Source organism: Ambystoma mexicanum, chromosome 1p (assembly GCF_040938575.1).
Source record: "Ambystoma mexicanum isolate Mex_15411 chromosome 1p, UKY_AmexF1_1, whole genome shotgun sequence".
Lineage (NCBI taxonomy): Eukaryota > Metazoa > Chordata > Amphibia > Caudata > Ambystomatidae > Ambystoma > Ambystoma mexicanum.
Window position 1 is genome coordinate 232,646,139 of NC_090921.1, and position 20,911 is coordinate 232,667,049.

At 51.0% G+C, this 20,911-nt stretch overlaps 32 non-coding genes across 32 annotated transcripts; all 32 read right to left on the reverse strand.

Moving 5' to 3' along the window:
- Nucleotide 1: 1 nt before the first annotated feature.
- On the reverse strand, nucleotides 2-72 carry TRNAG-CCC (transfer RNA glycine (anticodon CCC)). Its single transcript has one exon. It is a non-coding gene; the product is annotated as a tRNA-Gly (tRNA).
- Nucleotides 73-423: 351 nt separating this feature from the next.
- On the reverse strand, nucleotides 424-494 carry TRNAG-GCC (transfer RNA glycine (anticodon GCC)). Its single transcript has one exon. It is a non-coding gene; the product is annotated as a tRNA-Gly (tRNA).
- A 555-nt stretch (nucleotides 495-1,049) lies between these two features.
- On the reverse strand, nucleotides 1,050-1,120 carry TRNAG-CCC (transfer RNA glycine (anticodon CCC)). Its single transcript has one exon. It is a non-coding gene; the product is annotated as a tRNA-Gly (tRNA).
- A 351-nt stretch (nucleotides 1,121-1,471) lies between these two features.
- TRNAG-GCC (transfer RNA glycine (anticodon GCC)) lies at nucleotides 1,472-1,542 on the reverse strand. Its single transcript has one exon. It is a non-coding gene; the product is annotated as a tRNA-Gly (tRNA).
- Nucleotides 1,543-3,767: 2,225 nt separating this feature from the next.
- TRNAG-CCC (transfer RNA glycine (anticodon CCC)) lies at nucleotides 3,768-3,838 on the reverse strand. Its single transcript has one exon. It is a non-coding gene; the product is annotated as a tRNA-Gly (tRNA).
- Nucleotides 3,839-4,189: 351 nt separating this feature from the next.
- On the reverse strand, nucleotides 4,190-4,260 carry TRNAG-GCC (transfer RNA glycine (anticodon GCC)). Its single transcript has one exon. It is a non-coding gene; the product is annotated as a tRNA-Gly (tRNA).
- Nucleotides 4,261-4,815: 555 nt separating this feature from the next.
- Nucleotides 4,816-4,886, reverse strand: TRNAG-CCC (transfer RNA glycine (anticodon CCC)). Its single transcript has one exon. It is a non-coding gene; the product is annotated as a tRNA-Gly (tRNA).
- A 351-nt stretch (nucleotides 4,887-5,237) lies between these two features.
- TRNAG-GCC (transfer RNA glycine (anticodon GCC)) lies at nucleotides 5,238-5,308 on the reverse strand. The gene has a single exon. It is a non-coding gene; the product is annotated as a tRNA-Gly (tRNA).
- A 555-nt stretch (nucleotides 5,309-5,863) lies between these two features.
- TRNAG-CCC (transfer RNA glycine (anticodon CCC)) lies at nucleotides 5,864-5,934 on the reverse strand. The gene has a single exon. It is a non-coding gene; the product is annotated as a tRNA-Gly (tRNA).
- Nucleotides 5,935-6,284: 350 nt separating this feature from the next.
- Nucleotides 6,285-6,355, reverse strand: TRNAG-GCC (transfer RNA glycine (anticodon GCC)). Its single transcript has one exon. It is a non-coding gene; the product is annotated as a tRNA-Gly (tRNA).
- A 555-nt stretch (nucleotides 6,356-6,910) lies between these two features.
- TRNAG-CCC (transfer RNA glycine (anticodon CCC)) lies at nucleotides 6,911-6,981 on the reverse strand. Its single transcript has one exon. It is a non-coding gene; the product is annotated as a tRNA-Gly (tRNA).
- Nucleotides 6,982-7,331: 350 nt separating this feature from the next.
- Nucleotides 7,332-7,402, reverse strand: TRNAG-GCC (transfer RNA glycine (anticodon GCC)). Its single transcript has one exon. It is a non-coding gene; the product is annotated as a tRNA-Gly (tRNA).
- Nucleotides 7,403-7,957: 555 nt separating this feature from the next.
- TRNAG-CCC (transfer RNA glycine (anticodon CCC)) lies at nucleotides 7,958-8,028 on the reverse strand. Its single transcript has one exon. It is a non-coding gene; the product is annotated as a tRNA-Gly (tRNA).
- A 350-nt stretch (nucleotides 8,029-8,378) lies between these two features.
- TRNAG-GCC (transfer RNA glycine (anticodon GCC)) lies at nucleotides 8,379-8,449 on the reverse strand. The gene has a single exon. It is a non-coding gene; the product is annotated as a tRNA-Gly (tRNA).
- A 555-nt stretch (nucleotides 8,450-9,004) lies between these two features.
- On the reverse strand, nucleotides 9,005-9,075 carry TRNAG-CCC (transfer RNA glycine (anticodon CCC)). Its single transcript has one exon. It is a non-coding gene; the product is annotated as a tRNA-Gly (tRNA).
- A 350-nt stretch (nucleotides 9,076-9,425) lies between these two features.
- On the reverse strand, nucleotides 9,426-9,496 carry TRNAG-GCC (transfer RNA glycine (anticodon GCC)). Its single transcript has one exon. It is a non-coding gene; the product is annotated as a tRNA-Gly (tRNA).
- A 1,961-nt stretch (nucleotides 9,497-11,457) lies between these two features.
- Nucleotides 11,458-11,528, reverse strand: TRNAG-GCC (transfer RNA glycine (anticodon GCC)). The gene has a single exon. It is a non-coding gene; the product is annotated as a tRNA-Gly (tRNA).
- A 565-nt stretch (nucleotides 11,529-12,093) lies between these two features.
- Nucleotides 12,094-12,164, reverse strand: TRNAG-CCC (transfer RNA glycine (anticodon CCC)). Its single transcript has one exon. It is a non-coding gene; the product is annotated as a tRNA-Gly (tRNA).
- A 350-nt stretch (nucleotides 12,165-12,514) lies between these two features.
- Nucleotides 12,515-12,585, reverse strand: TRNAG-GCC (transfer RNA glycine (anticodon GCC)). The gene has a single exon. It is a non-coding gene; the product is annotated as a tRNA-Gly (tRNA).
- A 555-nt stretch (nucleotides 12,586-13,140) lies between these two features.
- TRNAG-CCC (transfer RNA glycine (anticodon CCC)) lies at nucleotides 13,141-13,211 on the reverse strand. Its single transcript has one exon. It is a non-coding gene; the product is annotated as a tRNA-Gly (tRNA).
- A 350-nt stretch (nucleotides 13,212-13,561) lies between these two features.
- Nucleotides 13,562-13,632, reverse strand: TRNAG-GCC (transfer RNA glycine (anticodon GCC)). The gene has a single exon. It is a non-coding gene; the product is annotated as a tRNA-Gly (tRNA).
- A 555-nt stretch (nucleotides 13,633-14,187) lies between these two features.
- On the reverse strand, nucleotides 14,188-14,258 carry TRNAE-CUC (transfer RNA glutamic acid (anticodon CUC)). Its single transcript has one exon. It is a non-coding gene; the product is annotated as a tRNA-Glu (tRNA).
- A 350-nt stretch (nucleotides 14,259-14,608) lies between these two features.
- On the reverse strand, nucleotides 14,609-14,679 carry TRNAG-GCC (transfer RNA glycine (anticodon GCC)). The gene has a single exon. It is a non-coding gene; the product is annotated as a tRNA-Gly (tRNA).
- Nucleotides 14,680-15,244: 565 nt separating this feature from the next.
- On the reverse strand, nucleotides 15,245-15,315 carry TRNAG-CCC (transfer RNA glycine (anticodon CCC)). Its single transcript has one exon. It is a non-coding gene; the product is annotated as a tRNA-Gly (tRNA).
- Nucleotides 15,316-15,665: 350 nt separating this feature from the next.
- On the reverse strand, nucleotides 15,666-15,736 carry TRNAG-GCC (transfer RNA glycine (anticodon GCC)). The gene has a single exon. It is a non-coding gene; the product is annotated as a tRNA-Gly (tRNA).
- Nucleotides 15,737-16,712: 976 nt separating this feature from the next.
- On the reverse strand, nucleotides 16,713-16,783 carry TRNAG-GCC (transfer RNA glycine (anticodon GCC)). The gene has a single exon. It is a non-coding gene; the product is annotated as a tRNA-Gly (tRNA).
- A 565-nt stretch (nucleotides 16,784-17,348) lies between these two features.
- TRNAG-CCC (transfer RNA glycine (anticodon CCC)) lies at nucleotides 17,349-17,419 on the reverse strand. The gene has a single exon. It is a non-coding gene; the product is annotated as a tRNA-Gly (tRNA).
- A 976-nt stretch (nucleotides 17,420-18,395) lies between these two features.
- On the reverse strand, nucleotides 18,396-18,466 carry TRNAG-CCC (transfer RNA glycine (anticodon CCC)). Its single transcript has one exon. It is a non-coding gene; the product is annotated as a tRNA-Gly (tRNA).
- Nucleotides 18,467-18,817: 351 nt separating this feature from the next.
- On the reverse strand, nucleotides 18,818-18,888 carry TRNAG-GCC (transfer RNA glycine (anticodon GCC)). Its single transcript has one exon. It is a non-coding gene; the product is annotated as a tRNA-Gly (tRNA).
- Nucleotides 18,889-19,443: 555 nt separating this feature from the next.
- TRNAG-CCC (transfer RNA glycine (anticodon CCC)) lies at nucleotides 19,444-19,514 on the reverse strand. The gene has a single exon. It is a non-coding gene; the product is annotated as a tRNA-Gly (tRNA).
- A 351-nt stretch (nucleotides 19,515-19,865) lies between these two features.
- On the reverse strand, nucleotides 19,866-19,936 carry TRNAG-GCC (transfer RNA glycine (anticodon GCC)). The gene has a single exon. It is a non-coding gene; the product is annotated as a tRNA-Gly (tRNA).
- A 555-nt stretch (nucleotides 19,937-20,491) lies between these two features.
- TRNAG-CCC (transfer RNA glycine (anticodon CCC)) lies at nucleotides 20,492-20,562 on the reverse strand. The gene has a single exon. It is a non-coding gene; the product is annotated as a tRNA-Gly (tRNA).
- Between the last annotated feature and the right edge of the window lie 349 nt (nucleotides 20,563-20,911).

The following is a 20,911-nucleotide window of genomic DNA, read 5'->3' on the forward strand; positions in this document are numbered from 1 at the left end:
ATGCATTGGCCGGGAATCGAACCCGGGCCTCCCGCTTGGGAAGCGAGAATTCTACCACTGAACTACCAATGCCTGACAAGCAGCATTACTGCGGTAGAGCGCTTGATTTAACACACCTGCCAGTTCCATGCGAATGGTCACTCGTAAACTCTTGACTTCTGCTGAAAGCCTCATTGAAGGCCTTTGCAGACGTGTGAGACTGGCACCTACTCGGGCTGGGCCTCTATGAGCTGTTTGCATAATCTGAGATTGCCCTGCTTCCAGTCAAGGCGCAGCGGCCCCTTCTTCTAAAAGGGATCAGCAGAGTGATCGCTAGTAGCAGAAATAAGGCAAGCAAGGCAATCAAGGCTTGTTTTTTTTGTTTGGTCTCTTCCTTTTCACGATGCTTCAAAGTCAACGAAAGGTACATGTGCAAAACGCTCATGCATTGGCCGGGAATCGAACCCGGGCCTCCCGCGCGGCAGGCGAGAATTCTACCACTGAACCACCAATGCCTTACATGCTGCACACTGGCGGTACAGTGCTCTGGACCATTTCAGCCCAGAGCAGCTGATTTAACAGAGCACTGCAGTGACATGAGGATGGCGCCAGCTCCGGTGGGTGAATGGGAGCTGCGCTGCCCTGGCAGTCCTTCTCACTCACTTGGCCACGAACGGCCAGGTTCTATAGACAGGAAAAGTCGACAGAGGCAAGCACACTGGTAGATGAGGGTGGCCTTTGTATGGGTCGCTACTCTGAGTGCAGTTCCCTGAGCACCGTGCCTCAGGAAAGCCAGACTTCTACCGCAGGACTCAGGGGATATCTTTGCAGCCACACGAGGCTGACACCCTTTCAATCTGGGCTTCTGGGGTCTTCTGGGAATTATTTGCATAATAGAAGGTTTCCCGCCTTAAGTTGAAACTGCAGTTCCATCTTCTGCTAAAAGAGGGCAGCAGAGTGCTTTCTTTGCGCAGAAAACAGACAAGCAATGCAATCATCTTATCTACCGTTTCCATTTTTCTTTTCCCATGCCTTTTAAAATATCAAGAGACACGTCTACAAAAGTGCCATGCATTGGCCGGGAATCGAACCCGGGCCTCCCGCTTGGGAAGCGAGAATTCTACCACTGAACTACCAATGCCTGACAAGCAGCATTACTGCGGTAGAGCGCTTGATTTAACACACCTGCCAGTTCCATGCGAATGGTCACTCGTAAACTCTTGACTTCTGCTGAAAGCCTCATTGAAGGCCTTTGCAGACGTGTGAGACTGGCACCTACTCGGGCTGGGCCTCTATGAGCTGTTTGCATAATCTGAGATTGCCCTGCTTCCAGTCAAGGCGCAGCGGCCCCTTCTTCTAAAAGGGATCAGCAGAGTGATCGCTAGTAGCAGAAATAAGGCAAGCAAGGCAATCAAGGCTTGTTTTTTTTGTTTGGTCTCTTCCTTTTCACGATGCTTCAAAGTCAACGAAAGGTACATGTGCAAAACGCTCATGCATTGGCCGGGAATCGAACCCGGGCCTCCCGCGTGGCAGGCGAGAATTCTACCACTGAACCACCAATGCCTTACATGCTGCACACTGGCGCTACAGTGCTCTGGACCATTTCAGCCCAGAGCAGCTGATTTAACAGAGCACTGCAGTGACATGAGGATGGCGCCAGCTCCGGTGGGTGAATGGGAGCTGCGCTGCCCTGGCAGTCCTTCTCACTCACTTGGCCACGAACGGCCAGGTTCTATAGACAGGAAAAGTCGACAGAGGCAAGCACACTGGTAGATGAGGGTGGCCTTTGTATGGGTCGCTACTCTGAGTGCAGTTCCCTGAGCACCGTGCCTCAGGAAAGCCAGACTTCTACCGCAGGACTCAGGGGATATCTTTGCAGCCACACGAGGCTGACACCCTTTCAATCTGGGCTTCTGGGGTCTTCTGGGAATTATTTGCATAATAGAAGGTTTCCCGCCTTAAGTTGAAACTGCAGTTCCATCTTCTGCTAAAAGAGGGCAGCAGAGTGCTTTCTTTGCGCAGAAAACAGACAAGCAATGCAATCATCTTATCTACCGTTTCCATTTTTCTTTTCCCATGCCTTTTAAAATATCAAGAGACACGTCTACAAAAGTGCCATGCATTGGCCGGGAATCAAACCCGGGCCTCCCGCGTGGCAGGCGAGAATTCTACCACTGAACCACCAATGCCTTACATGCTGCACACTGGCGCTACAGTGCTCTGGACCATTGCAGGCCAGAGCAGCTGATTTAACAGAGCACTGCAGTGACATGAGGATGGCGCCAGCTCCGGTGGGTGAATGGGAGCTGCGCTGCCCTGGCAGTCCTTCTCACTCACTTGGCCACGAACGGCCAGGTTCTATAGACAGGAAAAGTGGACAGAGGCAAGCACACTGGTAGATGAGGGTGGCCTTTGTATGGGTCGCTACTCTGAGTGCAGTTCCCTGAGCACCGTGCCTCAGGAAAGCCAGACTTCTACCGCAGGACTCAGGGGATATCTTTGCAGCCACACAAGGCTGACACCCTTTCAATCTGGGCTTCTGGGGTCTTCTGGGAATTATTTGCATAATAGGTTTCCCGCCTTAAATTGAAACTGCCGTTCCATCTTCTGCTAAAAGAGGGCAGCAGAGTGCTTTCTTTGCGCAGAAAACAGACAAGCAATGCAATCATCTTATCTACCGTTTCCATTTTTCTTTTCCCATGCCTTTTAAAATATCAAGAGACACGTCTACAAAAGTGCCATGCATTGGCCGGGAATCGAACCAGGGCCTCCCACTTGGGAAGCGAGAATTCTACCAATGAGCTACCAATGCCTGACAAGCAGCATTACTGCGGTAGAGCACTTGATTTAACACACCTGCCAGTTCCATGCGAATGGTCACTCGTAAACTCTTGACTTCTGCTGAAAGCCTCATTGAAGGCCTTTGCAGACGTGTGAGACTGGCACCTACTCGGGCTGGGCCTCTATGAGCTGTTTGCATAATCTGAGATTGCCCTGCTTCCAGTCAAGGCGCAGCGGCCCCTTCTACTAAAAGGGATCAGCAGAGTGATCGCTAGTAGCAGAAATAAGGTAAGCAAGGCAATCAAGGCTTGTTTTTTTGTTTGGTCTCTTCCTTTTCACGATGCTTCAAAGTCAATGAAAGGTACATGTGCAAAACGCTCATGCATTGGCCGGGAATCGAACCCGGGCCTCCCGCGTGGCAGGCAAGAATTCTACCACTGAACCACCAATGCCGTACATGCTGCACACTGGCGCTACAGTGCTCTGGACCATTACAGCCCAGAGCAGCTGATTTAACAGAGCACTGCAGTGACATGAGGATGGCGCCAGCTCCGGTGGGTGAATGGGAGCTGCGCTGCCCTGGCAGTCCTTCTCACTCACTTGGCCACGAACGGCCAGGTTCTATAGACAGGAAAAGTGGACGGAGGCAAGCACACTGGTAGATGAGGGTGGCCTTTGTATGGGTCGCTACTCTGAGTGCAGTTCCCTGAGCACCGTGCCTCAGGAAAGCCAGACTTCTACTGCAGGACTCAGGGGATATCTTTGCAGCCACACGAGGCTGACACCCTTTCAATCTGGGCTTCTGGGGTCTTCTGGGAATTATTTGCATAATAGAAGGTTTCCCGCCTTAAGTTGAAACTGCAGTTCCATCTTCTGCTAAAAGAGGGCAGCAGAGTGCTTTCTTTGCGCAGAAAACAGACAAGCAATGCAATCATCTTATCTACCGTTTCCATTTTTCTTTTCCCATGCCTTTTAAAATATCAAGAGACACGTCTACAAAAGTGCCATGCATTGGCCGGGAATCGAACCCGGGCCTCCCGCTTGGGAAGCGAGAATTCTACCACTGAACTACCAATGCCTGACAAGCAGCATTACTGCGGTAGAGCGCTTGATTTAACACACCTGCCAGTTCCATGCGAATGGTCACTCGTAAACTCTTGACTTCTGCTGAAAGCCTCATTGAAGGCCTTTGCAGACGTGTGAGACTGGCACCTACTCGGGCTGGGCCTCTATGAGCTGTTTGCATAATCTGAGATTGCCCTGCTTCCAGTCAAGGCGCAGCGGCCCCTTCTTCTAAAAGGGATCAGCAGAGTGATCGCTAGTAGCAGAAATAAGGCAAGCAAGGCAATCAAGGCTTGTTTTTTTTGTTTGGTCTCTTCCTTTTCACGATGCTTCAAAGTCAACGAAAGGTACATGTGCAAAACGCTCATGCATTGGCCGGGAATCGAACCCGGGCCTCCCGCGCGGCAGGCGAGAATTCTACCACTGAACCACCAATGCCTTACATGCTGCACACTGGCGGTACAGTGCTCTGGACCATTTCAGCCCAGAGCAGCTGATTTAACAGAGCACTGCAGTGACATGAGGATGGCGCCAGCTCCGGTGGGTGAATGGGAGCTGCGCTGCCCTGGCAGTCCTTCTCACTCACTTGGCCACGAACGGCCAGGTTCTATAGACAGGAAAAGTCGACAGAGGCAAGCACACTGGTAGATGAGGGTGGCCTTTGTATGGGTCGCTACTCTGAGTGCAGTTCCCTGAGCACCGTGCCTCAGGAAAGCCAGACTTCTACCGCAGGACTCAGGGGATATCTTTGCAGCCACACGAGGCTGACACCCTTTCAATCTGGGCTTCTGGGGTCTTCTGGGAATTATTTGCATAATAGAAGGTTTCCCGCCTTAAGTTGAAACTGCAGTTCCATCTTCTGCTAAAAGAGGGCAGCAGAGTGCTTTCTTTGCGCAGAAAACAGACAAGCAATGCAATCATCTTATCTACCGTTTCCATTTTTCTTTTCCCATGCCTTTTAAAATATCAAGAGACACGTCTACAAAAGTGCCATGCATTGGCCGGGAATCGAACCCGGGCCTCCCGCTTGGGAAGCGAGAATTCTACCACTGAACTACCAATGCCTGACAAGCAGCATTACTGCGGTAGAGCGCTTGATTTAACACACCTGCCAGTTCCATGCGAATGGTCACTCGTAAACTCTTGACTTCTGCTGAAAGCCTCATTGAAGGCCTTTGCAGACGTGTGAGACTGGCACCTACTCGGGCTGGGCCTCTATGAGCTGTTTGCATAATCTGAGATTGCCCTGCTTCCAGTCAAGGCGCAGCGGCCCCTTCTTCTAAAAGGGATCAGCAGAGTGATCGCTAGTAGCAGAAATAAGGCAAGCAAGGCAATCAAGGCTTGTTTTTTTTGTTTGGTCTCTTCCTTTTCACGATGCTTCAAAGTCAACGAAAGGTACATGTGCAAAACGCTCATGCATTGGCCGGGAATCGAACCCGGGCCTCCCGCGTGGCAGGCGAGAATTCTACCACTGAACCACCAATGCCTTACATGCTGCACACTGGCGCTACAGTGCTCTGGACCATTTCAGCCCAGAGCAGCTGATTTAACAGAGCACTGCAGTGACATGAGGATGGCGCCAGCTCCGGTGGGTGAATGGGAGCTGCGCTGCCCTGGCAGTCCTTCTCACTCACTTGGCCACGAACGGCCAGGTTCTATAGACAGGAAAAGTGGACAGAGGCAAGCACACTGGTAGATGAGGGTGGCCTTTGTATGGGTCGCTACTCTGAGTGCAGTTCCCTGAGCACCGTGCCTCAGGAAAGCCAGACTTCTACTGCAGGACTCAGGGGATATCTTTGCAGCCACACGAGGCTGACACCCTTTCAATCTGGGCTTCTGGGGTCTTCTGGGAATTATTTGCATAATAGAAGGTTTCCCGCCTTAATTTGAAACTGCAGTTCCATCTTCTGCTAAAAGAGGGCAGCAGAGTGCTTTCTTTGCGCAGAAAACAGACAAGCAATGCAATCATCTTATCTACCGTTTCCATTTTTCTTTTCCCATGCCTTTTAAAATATCAAGAGACACGTCTACAAAAGTGCCATGCATTGGCCGGGAATCGAACCCGGGACTCCCGCTTGGGAAGCGAGAATTCTACCACTGAACTACCAATGCTTGACAAGCAGCATTACTGCGGTAGAGCGCTTGATTTAACACACCTGCCAGTTCCATGCGAATGGTCACTCGTAAACTCTTCACTTCTGCTGAAAGCCTCATTGAAGGCCTTTGCAGACGTGTGAGACTGGCACCTACTCGGGCTGGGCCTCTATGAGCTGTTTGCATAATCTGAGATTGCCCTGCTTCCAGTCAAGGCGCAGCGGCCCCTTCTACTAAAAGGGATCAGCAGAGTGATCGCTAGTAGCAGAAATAAGGCAAGCAAGGCAATCAAGGCTTGTTTTTTTGTTTGATCTCTTCCTTTTCACGATGCTTCAAAGTCAACGAAAGGTACATGTGCAAAACGCTCATGCATTGGCCGGGAATCGAACCCGGGCCTCCCGCGTGGCAGGCGAGAATTCTACCACTGAACCACCAATGCCTTACATGCTGCACACTGGCGCTACAGTGCTCTGGACCATTGCAGCCCAGAGCAGCTGATTTAACAGAGCACTGCAGTGACATGAGGATGGCGCCAGCTCCGGTGGGTGAATGGGAGCTGCGCTGCCCTGGCAGTCCTTCTCACTCACTTGGCCACGAACGGCCAGGTTCTATAGACAGGAAAAGTGGACAGAGGCAAGCACACTGGTAGATGAGGGTGGCCTTTGTATGGGTCGCTACTCTGAGTGCAGTTCCCTGAGCACCGTGCCTCAGGAAAGCCAGACTTCTACTGCAGGACTCAGGGGATATCTTTGCAGCCACACGAGGCTGACACCCTTTCAATCTGGGCTTCTGGGGTCTTCTGGGAATTATTTGCATAATAGAAGGTTTCCCGCCTTAATTTGAAACTGCAGTTCCATCTTCTGCTAAAAGAGGGCAGCAGAGTGCTTTCTTTGCGCAGAAAACAGACAAGCAATGCAATCATCTTATCTACCGTTTCCATTTTTCTTTTCCCATGCCTTTTAAAATATCAAGAGACACGTCTACAAAAGTGCCATGCATTGGCCGGGAATCGAACCCGGAACTCCCGCTTGGGAAGCGAGAATTCTACCACTGAACTACCAATGCTTGACAAGCAGCATTACTGCGGTAGAGCGCTTGATTTAACACACCTGCCAGTTCCATGCGAATGGTCACTCGTAAACTCTTCACTTCTGCTGAAAGCCTCATTGAAGGCCTTTGCAGACGTGTGAGACTGGCACCTACTCGGGCTGGGCCTCTATGAGCTGTTTGCATAATCTGAGATTGCCCTGCTTCCAGTCAAGGCGCAGCGGCCCCTTCTACTAAAAGGGATCAGCAGAGTGATCGCTAGTAGCAGAAATAAGGCAAGCAAGGCAATCAAGGCTTGTTTTTTTGTTTGATCTCTTCCTTTTCACGATGCTTCAAAGTCAACGAAAGGTACATGTGCAAAACGCTCATGCATTGGCCGGGAATCGAACCCGGGCCTCCCGCGTGGCAGGCGAGAATTCTACCACTGAACCACCAATGCCTTACATGCTGCACACTGGCGCTACAGTGCTCTGGACCATTGCAGCCCAGAGCAGCTGATTTAACAGAGCACTGCAGTGACATGAGGATGGCGCCAGCTCCGGTGGGTGAATGGGAGCTGCGCTGCCCTGGCAGTCCTTCTCACTCACTTGGCCACGAACGGCCAGGTTCTATAGACAGGAAAAGTGGACAGAGGCAAGCACACTGGTAGATGAGGGTGGCCTTTGTATGGGTCGCTACTCTGAGTGCAGTTCCCTGAGCACCGTGCCTCAGGAAAGCCAGACTTCTACTGCAGGACTCAGGGGATATCTTTGCAGCCACACGAGGCTGACACCCTTTCAATCTGGGCTTCTGGGGTCTTCTGGGAATTATTTGCATAATAGAAGGTTTCCCGCCTTAAGTTGAAACTGCAGTTCCATCTTCTGCTAAAAGAGGGCAGCAGAGTGCTTTCTTTGCGCAGAAAACAGACAAGCAATGCAATCATCTTATCTACCGTTTCCATTTTTCTTTTCCCATGCCTTTTAAAATATCAAGAGACACGTCTACAAAAGTGCCATGCATTGGCCGGGAATCGAACCCGGGCCTCCCGCTTGGGAAGCGAGAATTCTACCACTGAACTACCAATGCTTGACAAGCAGCATTACTGCGGTAGAGCGCTTGATTTAACACACCTGCCAGTTCCATGCGAATGGTCACTCGTAAACTCTTGACTTCTGCTGAAAGCCTCATTGAAGGCCTTTGCAGACGTGTGAGACTGGCACCTACTCGAGCTGGGCCTCTATGAGCTGTTTGCATAATCTGAGATTGCCCTGCTTCCAGTCAAGGCGCAGCGGCCCCTTCTACTAAAAGGGATCAGCAGAGTGATCGCTAGTAGCAGAAATAAGGCAAGCAAGGCAATCAAGGCTTGTTTTTTTGTTTGATCACTTCCTTTTCACGATGCTTCAAAGTCAACGAAAGGTACATGTGCAAAACGCTCATGCATTGGCCGGGAATCGAACCCGGGCCTCCCGCGTGGCAGGCGAGAATTCTACCACTGAACCACCAATGCCTTACATGCTGCACACTGGCGCTACAGTGCTCTGGACCATTGCAGCCCAGAGCAGCTGATTTAACAGAGCACTGCAGTGACATGAGGATGGCGCCAGCTCCGGTGGGTGAATGGGAGCTGCGCTGCCCTGGCAGTCCTTCTCACTCACTTGGCCACGAACGGCCAGGTTCTATAGACAGGAAAAGTGGACAGAGGCAAGCACACTGGTAGATGAGGGTGGCCTTTGTATGGGTCGCTACTCTGAGTGCAGTTCCCTGAGCACCGTGCCTCAGGAAAGCCAGACTTCTACTGCAGGACTCAGGGGATATCTTTGCAGCCACACGAGGCTGACACCCTTTCAATCTGGGCTTCTGGGGTCTTCTGGGAATTATTTGCATAATAGAAGGTTTCCCGCCTTAAGTTGAAACTGCAGTTCCATCTTCTGCTAAAAGAGGGCAGCAGAGTGCTTTCTTTGCGCAGAAAACAGACAAGCAATGCAATCATCTTATCTACCGTTTCCATTTTTCTTTTCCCATGCCTTTTAAAATATCAAGAGACACGTCTACAAAAGTGCCATGCATTGGCCGGGAATCGAACCCGGGCCTCCCGCTTGGGAAGCGAGAATTCTACCACTGAACTACCAATGCTTGACAAGCAGCATTACTGCGGTAGAGTGCTTGATTTAACACACCTGCCAGTTCCATGCGAATGGTCACTCGTAAACTCTTGACTTCTGCTGAAAGCCTCATTGAAGGCCTTTGCAGACGTGTGAGACTGGCACCTACTCGAGCTGGGCCTCTATGAGCTGTTTGCATAATCTGAGATTGCCCTGCTTCCAGTCAAGGCGCAGCGGCCCCTTCTACTAAAAGGGATCAGCAGAGTGATCGCTAGTAGCAGAAATAAGGCAAGCAAGGCAATCAAGGCTTGTTTTTTTGTTTGATCTCTTCCTTTTCACGATGCTTCAAAGTCAACGAAAGGTACATGTGCAAAACGCTCATGCATTGGCCGGGAATCGAACCCGGGCCTCCCGCGTGGCAGGCGAGAATTCTACCACTGAACCACCAATGCCTTACATGCTGCACACTGGCGCTACAGTGCTCTGGACCATTGCAGCCCAGAGCAGCTGATTTAACAGAGCACTGCAGTGACATGAGGATGGCGCCAGCTCCGGTGGGTGAATGGGAGCTGCGCTGCCCTGGCAGTCCTTCTCACTCACTTGGCCACGAACGGCCAGGTTCTATAGACAGGAAAAGTGGACAGAGGCAAGCACACTGGTAGATGAGGGTGGCCTTTGTATGGGTTGCTACTCTGAGTGCAGTTCCCTGAGCACCGTGCCTCAGGAAAGCCAGACTTCTACTGCAGGACTCAGGGTATATCTTTGCAGCCACACGAGGCTGACACCCTTTCAATCTGGGCTTCTGGGGTCTTCTGGGAATTATTTGCATAATAGAAGGTTTCCCGCCTTAAGTTGAAACTGCAGTTCCATCTTCTGCTAAAAGAGGGCAGCAGAGTGCTTTCTTTGCGCAGAAAACAGACAAGCAATGCAATCATCTTATCTACCGTTTCCATTTTTCTTTTCCCATGCCTTTTAAAATATCAAGAGACACGTCTACAAAAGTGCCATGCATTGGCCGGGAATCGAACCCGGGCCTCCCGCTTCCGGCTGACAAGCAGCATTACTGCGGTAGAGCGCTTGATTTAACACACCTGCCAGTTCCATGCGAATGGTCACTCGTAAACTCTTGACTTCTGCTGAAAGCCTCATTGAAGGCCTTTGCAGACGTGTGAGACTGGCGCCTACTCGGGCTGGGCCTCTATGAGCTGTTTGCATAATCTGAGATTGCCCTGCTTCCAGTCAAGGCGCAGCGGCCCCTTCTACTAAAAGGGATCAGCAGAGTGATCGCTAGTAGCAGAAATAAGGCAAGCAAGGCAATCAAGGCTTGTTTTTTTGTTCGGTCTCTTCCTTTTCACGATGCTTCAAAGTCAACGAAAGGTACATGTGCAAAACGCTCATGCATTGGCCGGGAATCGAACCCGGGCCTCACGCGTGGCAGGCGAGAATTCTACCACTGAACCACCAATGCCTTTCATGCTGCACACTGGCGCTACAGTGCTCTGGACCATTGCAGCCCAGAGCAGCTGATTTAACAGAGCACTGCAGTGACATGAGGATGGCGCCAGCTCCGGTGGGTGAATGGGAGCTGCGCTGCCCTGGCAGTCCTTCTCACTCACTTGGCCACGAACGGCCAGGTTCTATAGACAGGAAAAGTGGACAGAGGCAAGCACACTGGTAGATGAGGGTGGCCTTTGTATGGGTCGCTACTCTGAGTGCAGTTCCCTGAGCACCGTGCCTCAGGAAAGCCAGACTTCTACTGCAGGACTCAGGGGATATCTTTGCAGCCACACGAGGCTGACACCCTTTCAATCTGGGCTTCTGGGGTCTTCTGGGAATTATTTGCATAATAGAAGGTTTCCCGCCTTAAGTTGAAACTGCAGTTCCATCTTCTGCTAAAAGAGGGCAGCAGAGTGCTTTCTTTGCGCAGAAAACAGACAAGCAATGCAATCATCTTATCTACCGTTTCCATTTTTCTTTTCCCATGCCTTTTAAAATATCAAGAGACACGTCTACAAAAGTGCCATGCATTGGCCGGGAATCGAACCCGGGCCTCCCGCTTCCGGCTGACAAGCAGCATTACTGCGGTAGAGCGCTTGATTTAACACACCTGCCAGTTCCATGCGAATGGTCACTCGTAAACTCTTGACTTCTGCTGAAAGCCTCATTGAAGGCCTTTGCAGACGTGTGAGACTGGCACCTACTCGGGCTGGGCCTCTATGAGCGTTTTGCATAATCTGAGATTGCCCTGCTTCCAGTCAAGGCGCAGCGGCCCCTTCTACTAAAAGGGATCAGCAGAGTGATCGCTAGTAGCAGAAATAAGGCAAGCAAGGCAATCAAGGCTTGTTTTTTTGTTCGGTCTCTTCCTTTTCACGATGCTTCAAAGTCAACGAAAGGTACATGTGCAAAACGCTCATGCATTGGCCGGGAATCGAACCCGGGCCTCCCGCATGGCAGGCGAGAATTCTACCACTGAACCACCAATGCCTTTCATGCTGCACACTGGCGCTACAGTGCTCTGGACCATTGCAGCCCAGAGCAGCTGATTTAACAGAGCACTGCAGTGACATGAGGATGGCGCCAGCTCCGGTGGGTGAATGGGAGCTGCGCTGCCCTGGCAGTCCTTCTCACTCACTTGGCCACGAACGGCCACGAACGGCCAGGTTCTATAGACAGGAAAAGTGGACAGAGGCAAGCACACTGGTAGATGAGGGTGGCCTTTGTATGGGTCGCTACTCAGAGTGCAGTTCCCTGAGCACCGTGCCTCAGGAAAGCCAGACTTCTACTGCAGGACTCAGTGGATATCTTTGCAGCCACACGAGGCTGACACCCTTTCAATCTGGGCTTCTGGGGTCTTCTGGGAATTATTTGCATAATAGAAGGTTTCCCGCCTTAAGTTGAAACTGCAGTTCCATCTTCTGCTAAAAGAGGGCAGCAGAGTGCTTTCTTTGCGCAGAAAACAGAGAAGCAATGCAATCATCTTATCTACCGTTTCCATTTTTCTTTTCCCATGCCTTTTAAAATATCAAGAGACACGTCTACAAAAGTGCCATGCATTGGCCAGGAATCGAACCCGGGCCTCCCGCTTGGGAAGCGAGAATTCTACCACTGAACTACCAATGCTTGACAAGCAGCATTACTGCGGTAGAGCGCTTGATTTAACACACCTGCCAGTTCCATGCGAATGGTCACTCGTAAACTCTTGACTTCTGCTGAAAGCCTCATTGAAGGCCTTTGCAGACGTGTGAGACTGGCACCTACTCGAGCTGGGCCTCTATGAGCTGTTTGCATAATCTGAGATTGCCCTGCTTCCAGTCAAGGCGCAGCGGCCCCTTCTACTAAAAGGGATCAGCAGAGTGATCGCTAGTAGCAGAAATAAGGCAAGCAAGGCAATCAAGGCTTGTTTTTTTGTTTGATCTCTTCCTTTTCACGATGCTTCAAAGTCAACGAAAGGTACATGTGCAAAACGCTCATGCATTGGCCGGGAATCGAACCCGGGCCTCCCGCGTGGCAGGCGAGAATTCTACCACTGAACCACCAATGCCTTACATGCTGCACACTGGCGCTACAGTGCTCTGGACCATTGCAGCCCAGAGCAGCTGATTTAACAGAGCACTGCAGTGACATGAGGATGGCGCCAGCTCCGGTGGGTGAATGGGAGCTGCGCTGCCCTGGCAGTCCTTCTCACTCACTTGGCCACGAACGGCCAGGTTCTATAGACAGGAAAAGTGGACAGAGGCAAGCACACTGGTAGATGAGGGTGGCCTTTGTATGGGTCGCTACTCTGAGTGCAGTTCCCTGAGCACCGTGCCTCAGGAAAGCCAGACTTCTACTGCAGGACTCAGGGGATATCTTTGCAGCCACACGAGGCTGACACCCTTTCAATCTGGGCTTCTGGGGTCTTCTGGGAATTATTTGCATAATAGAAGGTTTCCCGCCTTAATTTGAAACTGCAGTTCCATCTTCTGCTAAAAGAGGGCAGCAGAGTGCTTTCTTTGCGCAGAAAACAGACAAGCAATGCAATCATCTTATCTACCGTTTCCATTTTTCTTTTCCCATGCCTTTTAAAATATCAAGAGACACGTCTACAAAAGTGCCATGCATTGGCCGGGAATCGAACCCGGGACTCCCGCTTGGGAAGCGAGAATTCTACCACTGAACTACCAATGCTTGACAAGCAGCATTACTGCGGTAGAGCGCTTGATTTAACACACCTGCCAGTTCCATGCGAATGGTCACTCGTAAACTCTTCACTTCTGCTGAAAGCCTCATTGAAGGCCTTTGCAGACGTGTGAGACTGGCACCTACTCGGGCTGGGCCTCTATGAGCTGTTTGCATAATCTGAGATTGCCCTGCTTCCAGTCAAGGCGCAGCGGCCCCTTCTACTAAAAGGGATCAGCAGAGTGATCGCTAGTAGCAGAAATAAGGCAAGCAAGGCAATCAAGGCTTGTTTTTTTGTTTGATCTCTTCCTTTTCACGATGCTTCAAAGTCAACGAAAGGTACATGTGCAAAACGCTCATGCATTGGCCGGGAATCGAACCCGGGCCTCCCGCGTGGCAGGCGAGAATTCTACCACTGAACCACCAATGCCTTACATGCTGCACACTGGCGCTACAGTGCTCTGGACCATTGCAGCCCAGAGCAGCTGATTTAACAGAGCACTGCAGTGACATGAGGATGGCGCCAGCTCCGGTGGGTGAATGGGAGCTGCGCTGCCCTGGCAGTCCTTCTCACTCACTTGGCCACGAACGGCCAGGTTCTATAGACAGGAAAAGTGGACAGAGGCAAGCACACTGGTAGATGAGGGTGGCCTTTGTATGGGTCGCTACTCTGAGTGCAGTTCCCTGAGCACCGTGCCTCAGGAAAGCCAGACTTCTACTGCAGGACTCAGGGGATATCTTTGCAGCCACACGAGGCTGACACCCTTTCAATCTGGGCTTCTGGGGTCTTCTGGGAATTATTTGCATAATAGAAGGTTTCCCGCCTTAAGTTGAAACTGCAGTTCCATCTTCTGCTAAAAGAGGGCAGCAGAGTGCTTTCTTTGCGCAGAAAACAGACAAGCAATGCAATCTTCTTATCTACCGTTTCCATTTTTCTTTTCCCATGCCTTTTAAAATATCAAGAGACACGTCTACAAAAGTGCCATGCATTGGCCGGGAATCGAACCCGGGCCTCCCGCTTGAGAAGCGAGAATTCTACCACTGAACTACCAATGCCTGACAAGCAGCATTACTGCGGTAGAGCGCTTGATTTAACACACCTGCCAGTTCCATGCGAATGGTCACTTGTAAACTCTTCACTTCTGCTGAAAGCCTCATTGAAGGCCTTTGCAGACGTGTGAGACTGGCACCTACTCGGGCTGGGCCTCTATGAGCTGTTTGCATAATCTGAGATTGCCCTGCTTCCAGTCAAGGCGCAGCGGCCCCTTCTACTAAAAGGGATCAGCAGAGTGATCGCTAGTAGCAGAAATAAGGCAAGCAAGGCAATCAAGGCTTGTTTTTTTGTTCGGTCTCTTCCTTTTCACGATGCTTCAAAGTCAACGAAAGGTACATGTGCAAAACGCTCATGCATTGGCCGGGAATCGAACCCGGGCCTCCCGCGTGGCAGGCGAGAATTCTACCACTGAACCACCAATGCCTTACATGCTGCACACTGGCGCTACAGTGCTCTGGACCATTGCAGCCCAGAGCAGCTGATTTAACAGAGCACTGCAGTGACATGAGGATGGCGCCAGCTCCGGTGGGTGAATGGGAGCTGCGCTGCCCTGGCAGTCCTTCTCACTCACTTGGCCACGAACGGCCACGAACGGCCAGGTTCTATAGACAGGAAAAGTGGACAGAGGCAAGCACACTGGTAGATGAGGGTGGCCTTTGTATGGGTCGCTACTCTGAGTGCAGTTCCCTGAGCACCGTGCCTCAGGAAAGCCAGACTTCTACTGCAGGACTCAGTGGATATCTTTGCAGCCACACGAGGCTGACACCCTTTCAATCTGGGCTTCTGGGGTCTTCTGGGAATTATTTGCATAATAGAAGGTTTCCCGCCTTAAGTTGAAACTGCAGTTCCATCTTCTGCTAAAAGAGGGCAGCAGAGTGCTTTCTTTGCGCAGAAAACAGAGAAGCAATGCAATCATCTTATCTACCGTTTCCATTTTTCTTTTCCCATGCCTTTTAAAATATCAAGAGACACGTCTACAAAAGTGCCATGCATTGGCCGGGAATCGAACCCGGGCCTCCCGCTTGGGAAGCGAGAATTCTACCACTGAACTACCAATGCTTGACAAGCAGCATTACTGCGGTAGAGCGCTTGATTTAACACACCTGCCAGTTCCATGCGAATGGTCACTCGTAAACTCTTGACTTCTGCTGAAAGCCTCATTGAAGGCCTTTGCAGACGTGTGAGACTGGCACCTACTCGGGCTGGGCCTCTATGAGCTGTTTGCATAATCTGAGATTGCCCTGCTTCCAGTCAAGGCGCAGCGGCCCCTTCTACTAAAAGGGATCAGCAGAGTGATCGCTAGTAGCAGAAATAAGGCAAGCAAGGCAATCAAGGCTTGTTTTTTTGCTTGATCTCTTCCTTTTCACGATGCTTCAAAGTCAACGAAAGGTACATGTGCAAAACGCTCATGCATTGGCCGGGAATCGAACCCGGGCCTCCCGCGTGGCAGGCGAGAATTCTACCACTGAACCACCAATGCCTTACATGCTGCACACTGGCGCTACAGTGCTCTGGACCATTGCAGCCCAGAGCAGCTGATTTAACAGAGCACTGCAGTGACATGAGGATGGCGCCAGCTCCGGTGGGTGAATGGGAGCTGCGCTGCCCTGGCAGTCCTTCTCACTCACTTGGCCACGAACGGCCAGGTTCTATAGACAGGAAAAGTGGACAGAGGCAAGCACACTGGTAGATGAGGGTGGCCTTTGTATGGGTCGCTACTCTGAGTGCAGTTCCCTGAGCACCGTGCCTCAGGAAAGCCAGACTTCTACTGCAGGACTCAGGGGATATCTTTGCAGCCACACGAGGCTGACACCCTTTCAATCTGGGCTTCTGGGGTCTTCTGGGAATTATTTGCATAATAGAAGGTTTCCCGCCTTAAGTTGAAACTGCAGTTCCATCTTCTGCTAAAAGAGGGCAGCAGAGTGCTTTCTTTGCGCAGAAAACAGACAAGCAATGCAATCATCTTATCTACCGTTTCCATTTTTCTTTTCCCATGCCTTTTAAAATATCAAGAGACACGTCTACAAAAGTGCCATGCATTGGCCGGGAATCGAACCCGGGCCTCCCACTTGGGAAGCGAGAATTCTACCACTGAGCTACCAATGCCTGACAAGCAACATTACTGCGGTAGAGCACTTGATTTAACACACCTGCCAGTTCCATGCGAATGGTCACTCGTAAACTCTTGACTTCTGCTGAAAGCCTCATTGAAGGCCTTTGCAGACGTGTGAGACTGGCACCTACTCGGGCTGGGCCTCTATGAGCTGTTTGCATAATCTGAGATTGCCCTGCTTCCAGTCAAGGCGCAGCGGCCCCTTCTACTAAAAGGGATCAGCAGAGTGATCGCTAGTAGCAGAAATAAGGCAAGCAAGGCAATCAAGGCTTGTTTTTTTGTTCGGTCTCTTCCTTTTCACGATGCTTCAAAGTCAACGAAAGGTACATGTGCAAAACGCTCATGCATTGGCCGGGAATCGAACCCGGGCCTCCCGCGTGGCAGGCGAGAATTCTACCACTGAACCACCAATGCCTTACATGCTGCACACTGGCGCTACAGTGCTCTGGACCATTGCAGCCCAGAGCAGCTGATTTAACAGAGCACTGCAGTGACATGAGGATGGCGCCAGCTCCGGTGGGTGAATGGGAGCTGCGCTGCCCTGGCAGTCCTTCTCACTCACTTGGCCACGAACGGCCACGAACGGCCAGGTTCTATAGACAGGAAAAGTGGACAGAGGCAAGCACACTGGTAGATGAGGGTGGCCTTTGTATGGGTCGCTACTCTGAGTGCAGTTCCCTGAGCACCGTGCCTCAGGAAAGCCAGACTTCTACCGCAGGACTCAGGGGATATCTTTGCAGCCACACGAGGCTGACACCCTTTCAATCTGGGCTTCTGGGGTCTTCTGGGAATTATTTGCATAATAGAAGGTTTCCCGCCTTAAGTTGAAACTGCAGTTCCATCTTCTGCTAAAAGAGGGCAGCAGAGTGCTTTCTTTGCGCAGAAAACAGACAAGCAATGCAATCATCTTATCTACCGTTTCCATTTTTCTTTTCCCATGCCTTTTAAAATATCAAGAGACACGTCTACAAAAGTGCCATGCATTGGCCGGGAATCGAACCCGGGCCTCCCGCTTGGGAAGCGAGAATTCTACCACTGAACTACCAATGCTTGACAAGCAGCATTACTGCGGTAGAGCGCTTGATTTAACACACCTGCCAGTTCCATGCGAATGGTCACTCGTAAACTCTTGACTTCTGCTGAAAGCCTCATTGAAGGCCTTTGCAGACGTGTGAGACTGGCACCTACTCGGGCTGGGCCTCTATGAGCTGTTTGCATAATCTGAGATTGCCCTGCTTCCAGTCAAGGCGCAGCGGCCCCTTCTACTAAAAGGGATCAGCAGAGTGATCGCTAGTAGCAGAAATAAGGTAAGCAAGGCAATCAAGGCTTGTTTTTTTGTTTGGTCTCTTCCTTTTCACGATGCTTCAAAGTCAATGAAAGGTACATGTGCAAAACGCTCATGCATTGGCCGGGAATCGAACCCGGGCCTCCCGCGTGGCAGGCAAGAATTCTACCACTGAACCACCAATGCCGTACATGCTGCACACTGGCGCTACAGTGCTCTGGACCATTACAGCCCAGAGCAGCTGATTTAACAGAGCACTGCAGTGACATGAGGATGGCGCCAGCTCCGGTGGGTGAATGGGAGCTGCGCTGCCCTGGCAGTCCTTCTCACTCACTTGGCCACGAACGGCCAGGTTCTATAGACAGGAAAAGTGGACGGAGGCAAGCACACTGGTAGATGAGGGTGGCCTTTGTATGGGTCGCTACTCTGAGTGCAGTTCCCTGAGCACCGTGCCTCAGGAAAGCCAGACTTCTACTGCAGGACTCAGGGGATATCTTTGCAGCCACACGAGGCTGACACCCTTTCAATCTGGGCTTCTGGGGTCTTCTGGGAATTATTTGCATAATAGAAGGTTTCCCGCCTTAAGTTGAAACTGCAGTTCCATCTTCTGCTAAAAGAGGGCAGCAGAGTGCTTTCTTTGCGCAGAAAACAGACAAGCAATGCAATCATCTTATCTACCGTTTCCATTTTTCTTTTCCCATGCCTTTTAAAATATCAAGAGACACGTCTACAAAAGTGCCATGCATTGGCCGGGAATCGAACCCGGGCCTCCCGCTTGGGAAGCGAGAATTCTACCACTGAACTACCAATGCCTGACAAGCAGCATTACTGCGGTAGAGCGCTTGATTTAACACACCTGCCAGTTCCATGCGAATGGTCACTCGTAAACTCTTGACTTCTGCTGAAAGCCTCATTGAAGGCCTTTGCAGACGTGTGAGACTGGCACCTACTCGGGCTGGGCCTCTATGAGCTGTTTGCATAATCTGAGATTGCCCTGCTTCCAGTCAAGGCGCAGCGGCCCCTTCTTCTAAAAGGGATCAGCAGAGTGATCGCTAGTAGCAGAAATAAGGCAAGCAAGGCAATCAAGGCTTGTTTTTTTTGTTTGGTCTCTTCCTTTTCACGATGCTTCAAAGTCAACGAAAGGTACATGTGCAAAACGCTCATGCATTGGCCGGGAATCGAACCCGGGCCTCCCGCGCGGCAGGCGAGAATTCTACCACTGAACCACCAATGCCTTACATGCTGCACACTGGCGGTACAGTGCTCTGGACCATTTCAGCCCAGAGCAGCTGATTTAACAGAGCACTGCAGTGACATGAGGATGGCGCCAGCTCCGGTGGGTGAATGGGAGCTGCGCTGCCCTGGCAGTCCTTCTCACTCACTTGGCCACGAACGGCCAGGTTCTATAGACAGGAAAAGTCGACAGAGGCAAGCACACTGGTAGATGAGGGTGGCCTTTGTATGGGTCGCTACTCTGAGTGCAGTTCCCTGAGCACCGTGCCTCAGGAAAGCCAGACTTCTACCGCAGGACTCAGGGGATATCTTTGCAGCCACACGAGGCTGACACCCTTTCAATCTGGGCTTCTGGGGTCTTCTGGGAATTATTTGCATAATAGAAGGTTTCCCGCCTTAAGTTGAAACTGCAGTTCCATCTTCTGCTAAAAGAGGGCAGCAGAGTGCTTTCTTTGCGCAGAAAACAGACAAGCAATGCAATCATCTTATCTACCGTTTCCATTTTTCTTTTCCCATGCCTTTTAAAATATCAAGAGACACGTCTACAAAAGTGCCATGCATTGGCCGGGAATCGAACCCGGGCCTCCCGCTTGGGAAGCGAGAATTCTACCACTGAACTACCAATGCCTGACAAGCAGCATTACTGCGGTAGAGCGCTTGATTTAACACACCTGCCAGTTCCATGCGAATGGTCACTCGTAAACTCTTGACTTCTGCTGAAAGCCTCATTGAAGGCCTTTGCAGACGTGTGAGACTGGCACCTACTCGGGCTGGGCCTCTATGAGCTGTTTGCATAATCTGAGATTGCCCTGCTTCCAGTCAAGGCGCAGCGGCCCCTTCTTCTAAAAGGGATCAGCAGAGTGATCGCTAGTAGCAGAAATAAGGCAAGCAAGGCAATCAAGGCTTGTTTTTTTTGTTTGGTCTCTTCCTTTTCACGATGCTTCAAAGTCAACGAAAGGTACATGTGCAAAACGCTCATGCATTGGCCGGGAATCGAACCCGGGCCTCCCGCGTGGCAGGCGAGAATTCTACCACTGAACCACCAATGCCTTACATGCTGCACACTGGCGCTACAGTGCTCTGGACCATTTCAGCCCAGAGCAGCTGATTTAACAGAGCACTGCAGTGACATGAGGATGGCGCCAGCTCCGGTGGGTGAATGGGAGCTGCGCTGCCCTGGCAGTCCTTCTCACTCACTTGGCCACGAACGGCCAGGTTCTATAGACAGGAAAAGTGGACAGAGGCAAGCACACTGGTAGATGAGGGTGGCCTTTGTATGGGTCGCTACTCTGAGTGCAGTTCCCTGAGCACCGTGCCTCAGGAAAGCCAGACTTCTACTGCAGGACTCAGGGGATATCTTTGCAGCCACACGAGGCTGACACCCTTTCAATCTGGGCTTCTGGGGTCTTCTGGGAATTATTTGCATAATAGAAGGTTTCCCGCCTTAATTTGAAACTGCAGTTCCATCTTCTGCTAAAAGAGGGCAGCAGAGTGCTTTCTTTGCGCAGAAAACAGACAAGCAATGCAATCATCTTATCTACCGTTTCCATTTTTCTTTTCCCATGCCTTTTAAAATATCAAGAGACACGTCTACAAAAGTGCCATGCATTGGCCGGGAATCGAACCCGGGACTCCCGCTTGGGAAGCGAGAATTCTACCACTGAACTACCAATGCTTGACAAGCAGCATTACTGCGGTAGAGCGCTTGATTTAACACACCTGCCAGTTCCATGCGAATGGTCACTCGTAAACTCTTCACTTCTGCTGAAAGCCTCATTGAAGGCCTTTGCAGACGTGTGAGACTGGCACCTACTCGGGCTGGGCCTCTATGAGCTGTTTGCATAATCTGAGATTGCCCTGCTTCCAGTCAAGGCGCAGCGGCCCCTTCTACTAAAAGGGATCAGCAGAGTGATCGCTAGTAGCAGAAATAAGGCAAGCAAGGCAATCAAGGCTTGTTTTTTTGTTTGATCTCTTCCTTTTCACGATGCTTCAAAGTCAACGAAAGGTACATGTGCAAAACGCTC